This window comes from Arachis ipaensis, chromosome B03 (genome assembly GCF_000816755.2).
Source record: "Arachis ipaensis cultivar K30076 chromosome B03, Araip1.1, whole genome shotgun sequence".
Classification (NCBI taxonomy): domain Eukaryota; kingdom Viridiplantae; phylum Streptophyta; class Magnoliopsida; order Fabales; family Fabaceae; genus Arachis; species Arachis ipaensis.
This window is the reverse complement of record NC_029787.2, coordinates 129,742,334-129,754,412: the sequence shown is the minus strand read 5'-3', so window position 1 is coordinate 129,754,412 and position 12,079 is coordinate 129,742,334.

Below are 12,079 nucleotides of genomic sequence, written 5' to 3'. Positions count from 1 at the left end.
TTATATTCATGTATCATGCTCTAATTAACAAATGGGGCATTACTGTGACTTAAAAGAAAATGTCCCTATCTCTTCGTTTTGTGATACAAAAGAGAAAATGCATAAAGGAATATCCTCCAACTATTTTTTGAAGTTGGGATTTTCAATCTCATATTTTCACTTCAGTTTTTACACGTTTATTCAATCGTAGTTACATTTTATAAAATTATCCTTTGATACAGTGTATGTGTCGGTTTTTTTTTATTTTTAGTTGAGAGAAATTATTTAGAAGCATAATTGAGGTCAAACTCAATTTCTTTGTGTATGAAAAGAAAACAATTACTTGTTTTTATTCAGCTGTCTTCTGATGTATCAATCGGTTACAATCAAATAAAGATTAAGATTAGTTTGTGTAAAAAATATAAATATGAGAATAGTCTTATAACGACAAAATCTCTATTTCTCTACATTTCTTAGACTCATTAAATTATACCCCATATTATTTTTATTATCATTATTTTCGTAATATAAAAGTTTGCTTCTTTCAACTTTTCTCATGGTACAAAAGCAAAATTTGACTTCTTCACAATATATCACTAAAAATTCTCTTTTAATTTCAGTTACCACAAAAAAATTATTATATATTACTAAATTAAAAAAAATTTTTCTTTTATTTTTTTACCAAAGATAAAGAGATTCGAATCCACTTTATATTCATATATCATGCTATAATTAACAAATGGGACATTACTGTAACGTAAAAGAAAATGGTTCCTATCTTTTCATTTTGTGACACAAAAGGGAAAATGCATAAAGGAATGTCCCTCCAACTATTTTATGAAGTTGGGATTTTCAATCTCACATTTTCACTTCAGTTTTTACACGTTTAATCAATCACAATTACATTTCATAAAATTATCCTTTGATACAATGTATGTGTTAGTTTTTTTATTTTTAATTAAAAAAATTATTTAAAAGCATAGTTAAGGTCAAACTCGATTTTTTTGTGTATGAAAAGAACTAAATCATTTGTTTTTATTCAGTTGTCTTTTGGTGAATCGATCGGTTACAATTAAATAAAGATTAAGATTAGTTTCTGTGGAAAACATAAATATGAGAATAACTCCATGTGGACAAAATTTCTGTTTCTCTACATGTTTTAGACTCATTCAATTATACCCGTATATTATTTTTATTATCATTATTTTCGTAATATAAAAATTTATTTCTTTAAACTTTTCTTATCGTACAAGAACAAAATTTGACTTGTCCACAAAATATCACTAAAATTGTTCTTTTAATTTCAGTTACTTCCAATAAAAATATTTTCTTAGACAATTTGATTTAATATTACTCAATATTTGACCAAAATTATTCGGTATTTGACCAAATGAAAGACAATGACTAACATATTTCAATTGTATAGTTCATACTAAATGAATAGGTAACACATGAATGATATGAGTGAAAATTGACCCCCAAAATAAATCATAAAAGTGAAAAATGTGACAAAAAAAAATTTAGATATAGAAGTGAGATGAATGATATATTTTAATATTATAATTTTTTATATTTTTTAAAATTGTGAGAGGTATATAAATCGAATTTTTTATTTGTGTTTAAAAAATTAAAAAAATTTGGAGTACAAAAATTGGAGAATCCGATTTATATATTTCAATTTTTTTAATTTTTTAAACACAAACTAAAAGATTCGAGTACAGAAATTACAAAGATCTGATTATTAGACAGTCTAATTTTTGTATTTCTTTAAAATTAGATGGTCCAATTTCTATTTCTAAAATTAAATCATCCTACATTTTAATAAAATATTACAACAATTTACAATTTAGACAAACATTATTATTAATCCAATAATAAAAAATAAAAAAAAATAAAAAAACGTTGTTTTCTTAGAAGAAAGTATGACGAGTGATGAGGTGGACGATGGAGAGGGATGTGAGAGGGGCGGTGGGATGTGGGACCACCCACTCATTGGGAAGGGAATGGTGCTGGTGAGACCCACAAGACAATTATAACAATACTGTCTTCGGATATGGAAGGAGGAGTCTGTGCGTCATCTGTAAATAAAATAAAAGCATGCATGTGACGATGATGATGCCATGAATCAGCGAAGCGGTGGTGTTATGGGAAGGAGCAAATTGAAGTGATTACTTTTTTATCTTGAACTTCGGTTTGGGGAAACATTGCTGCAGTCATCACTCACGACACTTCTCTTTCATGGATTTCTGTGAACCTGACCCTGATTTCACTTAACAATTTATATACAATTCATCTTTCCAAATGTAAAGTATATTTTTATTTTTAAATTTTATTTTATTTTAATTTTATTTTAAAAATTTTTAATTTGTATTAAATATATTTATAATAGTTAAATTATTATTACTAGATTAGTCCAAAATTTTTTAAAAATTTAGCTGTCAGGAATATATTTGATACGAATAAAAAATTTTTAGGATAAAACTAAAATAAAATAAAATTTATGAATATTTTTAAAATTTTTAACAAATTTTAAAGATAAAAGATATTTTACCCTATTACTAAATACCAAATCATGCATGCCTCTACCTAGTGCATTTTTTAGGCCTGTGTATGTAGTAAAAAATTTCTTTCTAAGAGCATATGCTGTTAAAAATATTGACTTGGAAAAGAGGGAAAAATAGGGATGGTAACACCACTCGAATCCGTGGGTGCTTATCCTATTGGAAAAGTATAGGATACCAACTTATTATCTGCCAACTTCTGTCAACTCTTATTTATAATTGTGTTTCATGGAAGTGTGTTCGTGGATGTGTCTAATAATTAATATATTTTAAATATATATATAAAGAGACACATCCAGAAAATATATCTATAAAGACACTTCTATTAAGCATAGCTATAAAAAAGACATTTTTATTAGACACATCCATGAACACACTTCCATGAAACACAATTATAAATAAGAGTTGGCAGAAGTTGGCAGATATGCTGTTGGTAACGTAGCGGAACCGTATCCTATTTTTATCCGTTCAGGCAGGTAATTATCCAACTCGCACTGAGGGCGGATTTTTAGCGGGACGGGGCAGGGCCGGGCCAAGTTTAGGTGATACCCACCCGGTATATATATAATATGTGTAATATATGTAAAATAAATAGTAAAATTATTAATAATATTATATCATATTTAAATTTTTACGTTAATTTATGTTATGTATGTGATGATAGTTATATAAAATTTGAAATTTAATTTTATTTATTAAATTTTAATAATTATAGGGGTGGATAGAGGTGGAGCGGGTACCGCAGGAGCAGGTTAGAGTTTAACGTTTTACTACTCGTGGGTAAAAGCGGAGCTAGTTCTATATAGGTTGTTATATGGCAGGGCAGGGTCGGTTAGGGTTCAATTTTTTACTATCCATAAGTAGGAGCGGGACAGGTTCTATGCAGATTATTGTAGGGCGGAGCGGGGTCGGATAAAGCAAAAATTCGCCCTGTTGCCACCCCTAGAAAAAAATGTTAGTACTAATATAATATTGATAAAAATAATTTGTAGTAACAAAAAGTATTTAGGATGAGCTATGATCTAAATCTAGTTGACACAGAGAAACGGTCACCGAAAAAAAAGGATCTAGTGGTCAGGAGCACTAAAAAAGTTAAGATGAATGTCGTGGAACATAAAGATCATATAAAAGAGAAAACATAGATTGTTGAGAACCAGAAAGTGGAGATGAAGGAGGCCAATGTTGCAGCGGAAGAAATGGTTATCAATCAGTCTGTTAGTAAAAAATAATTTATTTCAAAAAAGGGAGTACTTGAGAGTCAGTAAGCGTGTGTTTTCGAAAAAAGTCTACATCGAAAGAGAGTCATTTGGCAGGGAAGATCGAGCAAGAGTCAGACTGTCATGATTAGTCAACAAGATGATCGATATGTTGAATCAAAGATTCAAAGATTCGAGGGTTGCTTCTAAACATTACCTTTGTCAAGCAAAAGAAGCGGAAACAATTACCTGTGGATTAATGAACGTGGGAGTTATGCAAAGCTCTTTGAAGATCTTTTGTTTTTTTTCTTGTGCTGTGACAAAGGGCTCGACCAATTCAGCTCGTCTCTTTCGAATTCTAGCCAACTCCTTTCCAATTCTGGCTAGCTCTATTTCAAGTTCCTCATCTCGTTTGTTGAAATGGACTTGAGCACTGACAGCCTGAGCAAGTCTTAAGTCATATTCCTTGTATGATTGTTGCATCGACTGGAGAGCAGCATCAATCTCTTTCGATTCGGTTTTGATTTTGGCTACCCTTTCTTTAGTTTCTTGCAACTTGTCTTGAATGATGATGCAGTTGTTTGAGACCTTGGTGAACCTCTTTATTATGGAAGAGAATTGAGACGGAACCTGGAATTCGAAAGAAGAACTTAAAATGTCAGACAAAAGGACATTCAAATCGGGTTGATCCATCTTTTGGGAGTATGTGTTAGTCGCCTCAGGATGGTAGTTAATTGTTTAAGAGTGTGTTGATTAAGTTCTGTAAGAAGACTCAATGTGGGTTGATCCTTAGTGGTTGAATTCGAGATGGGAAACTCTTCCTCTTGAGTGATCTTCGTCAGAACAGCCACTAGTTTAGCTAATTTAGCATCATGTGAAGAAAAGAGTTCGAACAAGGGCTTACCCTTTTAAAAACGTTGGCTAAAACTTTTCGAATCTTATTTTTTGGTTGTTTGTGTTGCACTGTGGCTTCAACTTTTCTTTTTGGGGCCCTTTTTGGTGAGCCTTCAGTAGCTTGAATAATTTTTATTGAGGAGTTTTTTATCTCATCGAATGTGCGACTGTATTGGGAATAATACTTGGTCCACCATTCGATGAAAGATTTAGTAACAAATGAACTACGCTCATAAAGGAGATGAGAATAGTTGTTTCGGTGTTGTTGATTGATGGTGAGGCAGTTCTCGATGTCTTTCTTCAAGTTGAGTTCGATATGACAAAGAGCTTTGTCATTTTGAGGAACAGGAGAATGAATAGCTTGAGAGAAGCCCATCTGCCTGGCAACATAGTGGGGGGGGGGCATAAAGGGCCACCTTAAATTGTTCTTTCTTGTATTGAGGTAGTCCAATCGGAAGTACCTGAACAGCAAGGAGGTTTGCCCAAGTTTTCTTGTCAACTTCATTTTCTCCATCATCAGATGGAAAGAGAAGACGTTCGAACCATGTTGGTCCACAACTTCGACGCAGAAATGGTGTGAATTTCAAATCGTTATTGTTGAAGTTTTTGCAAGAGTGAAGTGAAAAGACAGCCCAAAATAAGTCTTCAATCGACGTGGCATTTTCGAAATTTGGTTGAAAAGGGGCCAATCGAAATCCTTCGATGTGTTGTTTATTTGAAGCACTGCCCCCATCTTGCTTCATGTATTTTTCAAATACAACATTTAACCAAAGTTGTAGGAGCCAAAGAGGGCCACCTACACTGATCGACGAGTTAGCTCGAAGACAATCAACCAAATACTCGAGTTCATCATACAAATGCCCCAAAATCAATTTGGCTAAATTGAATTTGTGACCTTCATGCAAAAGAGCAGTCAAAGGAAGAAATAACTTTTGCATTTGAATACTCATCGAACAGAAAACGATGACATTCAACCAGTATTATAAGAACGCCACGCTTTCTTCATCAGTTACAGGATCATTCTCATGTCCCATATGCTGATTGATGAAGTCGTTGTAAGAGTTCTTCTGAGTTATCTTATAAGTTTTATTTGGCTGCATATCACAAGTCACTTTAGGAAAATTTATCGGAAGGCCAGTGATGACAGCCACATCAAGTAATGTAGGCCCTACCATTTCACAGGAGAGGTGAAAGCTATTTATTGTTTTGTTCCAAAAACACACAGATGCCCCAATCATCCAATGGTGAGTGGTAGGAGAGAAATGGGAAAGACGAAGGAGATCATGAATACCTAGAGCCTTCTAAGCATCACTTTTTACTATTTCGAGACGTCGATGCCAAGCTCAAAAATCAGCTCCTCAAGGAGTAATTTTGGGGTTATTTCTAAAGAATTTTTTGAGATCGAGGAAAGGGGCAATGAAGAGATCTTATTTGATGAGTAAATCATCTCCTTCAGCGTTAGGAAAGAAATCGAGTTTCTTACTGGCACGCTTCAAAGTCTGAATGGGGCCAACAAAACAGCACGTTTCATCGTCAACAGTGAAAGGAATGAGAATCCTTTTGTCATTAGGCAAGAGTTGACGGTCCTTAACAATTTCGTCGTTAAACTGGTTTACTACTTGCAGGTTTGGTGGTTCCTGGGTTTGAGTTGCAGGACCTTTGCCCTTATCTTGGGCAGTAGAGATTTTTTTAACTGAGGAAGAAGCCATTGATGGGTGAAAGTAAGCTCTGGTAGTGATAAAGTTGAAAGTGGAATCGTGCGGAGACTTCAGAGAAGGAAGAAAGATGGAAGTTGAAAATAGAAAGTAAATGGTGAGTGATGATAGAAGTTTATCCAGTAATTAAAAGGGTGCTTCGCCATTTCATATGATGAAATTCAAAATTTGAAATTGGGTAACTTCCTAGAGAAGGTGAAGTGGTGGAGAGAGAAATTAAGAATAGTGAAAAATATGTCGGATAGGCGCGAGTAAATGATGGGTAGTGAATTTCATTTATGATTGATTAATGTATTATGATGATATAATAGGAGCATGTTAGGATTAAGTGTTATTATTCTAAGATGATATCGAAAATAACACATTAATTATAGGAGGCAATTTGTTAGTTGAAAATAATTTATTTCGAAAAAGGGAGTATTCAAGAGTCAATAAGCGTGTGTCTTCGAAAAAGTCTACACCGAAAGAGAGTCCTTTGGCAGGAAAGATCAAGCAAGAGTCAAACTGTCATGATTAGTCAACAAGCTGATCGATATGTTGAATCGAAGATTCCAATATTCGAGGGTTGCTTCTGAACATTATCTTTGTCAAGCAAAAGAAGTAGGAACGGTTACCTATGGATTAATGAATGTGAGAGTTACACTTCAACTTGATTGGTCAAGGATTCTTATAAATAGGAGAATGCTCAAAGGTACACGGATTGAAACTTTGCTTCAGAAAATACTCAAGCACACTCATATCCCAGCGAATTACTGGGTCTGTGTTCGAGTTTCTTCTCTATGGGTTCCTTCCACTGTTTTTATCTTTCCATTTACATTTTCTACAAACTTTACTTTTCTTGCAAGTTTATCTTTCAAGCAACATTTAATTTCTTTGTCTAATTTTACATTCCTGAATTTTTATTTTTTGTTTCAAAAGTCCTTTGATCGAATCGAAGGCATTTTATTGTTTTATTTAAATTCAATGCAAATCATTTCAAATTTAGTCAATTTATTTTCAAAGTCTTTATTTATTGTTTTCAGATTTACTTAAGTTTTTGTCCGACCAAAAGGTCTTTGATGTACTTTCATAGAACTGGTACTTACAAAGAGGAGTAGGTTTCGCTCCCAAATCACTAGATATCGAACCATTTTTTATTTGCTAAAAATTGACAAAACACAGTCACAACCATAAATTCCAACAAAATCCTCATATAAAAAGATATGCTTCTAGAAGATGGCTTGGACAAGGTTAATCCGGAGGAGATTGTTGATATGGGGGATGAAGACCACCTTTCCGACCAAGATTTTATGAATTTGAGGAGGATAATCATGCTCCCCTTCAATCCAAAACGAGTGATCAATATCTCTCTCGAAGAATATGACAAATGGTGTAGACCATGAAAGTAAAACCTAATAATCAAATAGCTTGGTAAGAAGCTTAACCTCATGCAATGAATCGTTGGGTCCATAGGCGCGGGACTAAACAAAAGCTGCTCGGGTCATGGATTTGGAAGAAGGTTTCTTCCTTGTTCGTTTATCAAGCAATGATGACTATATTATGCTCGTATGAAGGACCGTGGATGATTTTTTATCACTACTTTCTCATCCAAAAATGGAGACCTTTGTTCATACCTCCAATAAAATAAAGTTTAGAAGTTAGCAGTTTGGGTGAGAATTCCTAACATGTCAGCTAAATTATACACCAAATATTTCTTGTGCAAGGTCGACCAAATACTAGGAACGATGTTGAGAGTAGATGAACTCACCTTCATCCATTCAAGGGAAAAATTGGCTCATATTTATGTTGAATCGGTTTAAGAAAGTAATTAGTTCCCTCTTATTCGGTTCTAGAAAAGGATTTTAGACTATAATATAAAAGGGTTGTACCAACTCTATTTCAATTGTGGAAAATATGGTCATAAGGTTGATGGCTACTCGAAAAGGGAAAAGACAATCCAATAATTCCGACAATAAAAACTACCAATAGTGGCTAGACCACCCATATCTGAGTCAATAGCTCTGAATTCCAAAAACAGTCGAATAAGAAAAGTGCTAAAATACAAAAAAGGAAAAGAAATAATGGAGAACGAGAATTAGGGGGAGAAAATCTGAGAATCAGTTATATCAATAATTTGATAAACCCAATGCCCAAATCTGCAACAAATCCACTTAATGCATCAGAAATTAATGATAAAAACCATTTTGGGTCCTGGATGGAGGATAAGAAACCATAGCACAAAAATAGCAAGAAATTTGGCAAAATATATTCTTCAAAAAAGGAAGGGCAATAAAAAAGGTAAGAACTCGACTTAGCCACCATAGCGAAAGAAAATGAATAATGGGAGAAATTTACATATATGTGATAAAGGAGTAACAAATAACAAGAATCCAAAAAGAAAGAATGCTGAAATAAGAAACAATCAACAGACAAGATCAAAACAGGAAACTCCAAACAAAGCTAGACTACTATAATTTTTCAAGCTACCACCAGTAATCCTGAATAGGGAAAAGACAAAGAGAGTAGCAATAATCACCAGTGATGGTTATTAGTGGCTAACAGAAGAAGGGATTGAATTTTGGACTCCTTTTAATCTAGCTTTTAATCCTTGCGTTTTGTTAAAATACTTTGAGTAGAAATAGCAGAGACTGAGGTTTTGTCTCTTAACGCGGCAGGAGCCAAAACAGAGTCACATGTAAGGTGTGATACAGAGGAGTGTAACTGATTAGTAGAATCAGGAGATACTTTTGTTTTGTCTCCTATAATGCAGAACCAGAAACAGAGAAGAGAATAGAGAATGACACACAGATGTATCCTGGTTCAGCTACCCAGTATAATATAGCCTACATCCAGTCTCCATCACAACAATTATGGAATTTCACTATATTTTCAACAGATTACAATCACCAATTCTTCCTAGGATCTATCCAATCCTATCTAGGACAAGTCTAGATTCTAACCCAACCTGAAGTTGACTAGAACTCACCCTAGCTTTCAACAACAAAGTGCTAACTCAATTTGCAAGGGAATCCCCTCAGGATCATGACAACAAAACAGAAATACATACAAAGAATTTCTGAAATAACTTAGACTTTTTCTCCAAGTCTAGCTCACTGCCTTTTTTCACTCATTGGCTTTTTCTTACAAACATCATCATGTTTGCCCTTTTCCAATGAAATTCAGACAGACTAAATTGAGAAAAAAGAATTACAATATGACAACCATGAAGGAGAAGAATAAACAGCTCAGTGAGCTATAGGAACCCCAAATGTGGTGCTCTCACTCCTCGTCTCAATCCTTGGCCGGTCACCCCTATTATAGAGGAGTGAAGCTTTTAGGGCTTGAAACCTTGCTTCAGCACATGTTGGTTCTCTTCTCCCAATACAAATATGCAGCAGCGGCATTCACAGAAGAGAGAGAGGGTAGAAGCAGTGACATGCAACCATACCTTCAGTATTCTCTTTCAACATTTTTCTTCATGCTTCTTGAATCTGGGCCGTGCGTTCTTGCTTTGGTCCCAAGTTTGATTTTTGATTATTGATGAGCAGCAGAGCACCACTGACTTCACTTTCTTCAAAGTTTTCAGAATGGTGCTTGTGACCTAGTTGATTTCTTCAACATTCCTTGATGAAGCACAAATCGAAAAACCTTATTATTATAATTTTCTTTTCTGATGTGATCTTCCCTCTTGTTGTAGCCCTCTTTTTTTCTATTCTTGCTTGAATTTGGAAATAAATTTTTTGTTCTACCCTTTACCCTAGCTTTAGAACGTTTTCATTCTTTCTTTTTGTTACAGATGGTGATGTGATATGAAAGAAAGAGTAGAGAGAGAAGAGAGAATTTTGGTTCGGTAGGTGAAGTGAATGGTTCAACTGAAATGGAATTAAGTCACTTAGTTAGAACCCAAGTTGGAGGAATGGATTTGAATATGGACCACCAGCTTGGGCTTTATGTTTGTTTTTGGGCCAGTTTGTTCGTTTTCTTTCTTCTCATGGTTCAGCCATTTAATCTTTGGATCAAGATTGTTGGAATGAATAGTTTGTTCAAACTGAACTTGATATTGGGTCATATTTCTTTTTTTATATTCTTTGTTTAGATTGTTTGCTTTCATAGCTATTCATCATATGATATGAGTGCTTTGTTTGAATCATATTGGGCCAGATGCAATATGAGCTTATTTTTCATGCTTCTTGGGTCAATGTGAATTAATTAATTTTCTGCACACAAACACAACAAAATCATACAAACAAATAACCGAATAATGTTTAGTCATCATCTTAATGATAGTTTAGTTCTCTAAACTCAACAATAAAAAAATACCGGAAGCAATACAATTGGGTAAAGTTAATTTCTTAAAACCCTTTATACTAAAGATATGGAAACCAACCTTTTTCCCATCTCACGATACTTTTTAGGTTGCTAGACAAAAAATATGAATGTCGGCAGGGAGGTTAAGCTAGAAAAGATAAAAAAGGCCATCTTAAGTACGAAAAATTGGAAAGTGCTAGGAAATGATAGGATTTCTACCAAGTTTTTCAACATTCGTAGAATACTGTTGCCAATTTGGTTATGGAGTGGCTAAAGTTTGTTTTTTAATGAACCTAGTAAGATTGCCTAGGCTACTAAAGTGCTACATCTATTATTCCCAAGATTCTTTTTTCTAAAAATTTTAGTCATTTTAGACCTACTAGCTTATGCAATATTTTCTATAAGATTATCACTAAAATTATTGTTACTAGACTTAAATTTTTATGTCTACTCTTATTTCTAACACCTAAACAAGTTTTACTTTCTGGCAAGATTAATTTAGATAATATCCTTGTTGCATAACAAGTGATACACACTATGAGGAACAAGAATTATGAAAAACGATCATGACCATCAAAAAATCTGGAGAAAACCTATGATAAATTAAGAGAGTTAGAAAAAGGGAGAGCATGCATTTTTGCCATATTGCCATGTTCACACGGTGCTATTAAGAAGTATTTTTATTAGAGCAAGGCAAATTATAAGAGTTCACAATTTTTAAAACAATAGCATGTAAGCAATGTCCTAATCTCATATGCCAATCTAACAGGCTAGTTTTATATTATGTAAGAAAAATATGAAAAGGGGTAGTATCATCAATCTCCTTAGGAATTTTAATATTTTCAAAAACATAAAGCCCTTTCCTAAGTTGTAAGTAGAATTTTTTTTTATTGATCTGTGACTTCACAAGATAGTAAAAAGCAAAAAACTTAAAAATAACACATTATTATTAAGACAGAATTTAGAGACACTAAAAAGATTTTTAGCAATTAGAAGATTAAATAATATATCTTTTAGATAAAAATAGTGTTGGGTAAGAATATTTGTTAAAATAGAATTACCAAAATTCTATATTGATATACCTACACCATTGGCCATGAATAATATCTGGTCTAATATAGTCTTGATACTATCATGAGATTTAATTTATCATTAGTAAGATAATGGCTAGCACCCAATTAGGATTCTAAGAAGAGTCAGAAATTGTAGAAATGACCAAAAATGATTAAGAATTGTGAAAAGAGGATGGTGGAGGCAGAAAAAATGAAATTGATATATTAGACGTAGAGGATTGTTGAAAAAATTTTTGAAAATAACCATAAGTACATAATGAGTACATTATAAATTTTATGGTATTCATAATATCTTATAAGAAATTTTTAAATTTTATAAAATTATTTACAACAACGAATGATACTAAATAATTTTTTATTATGTTTTATGATAC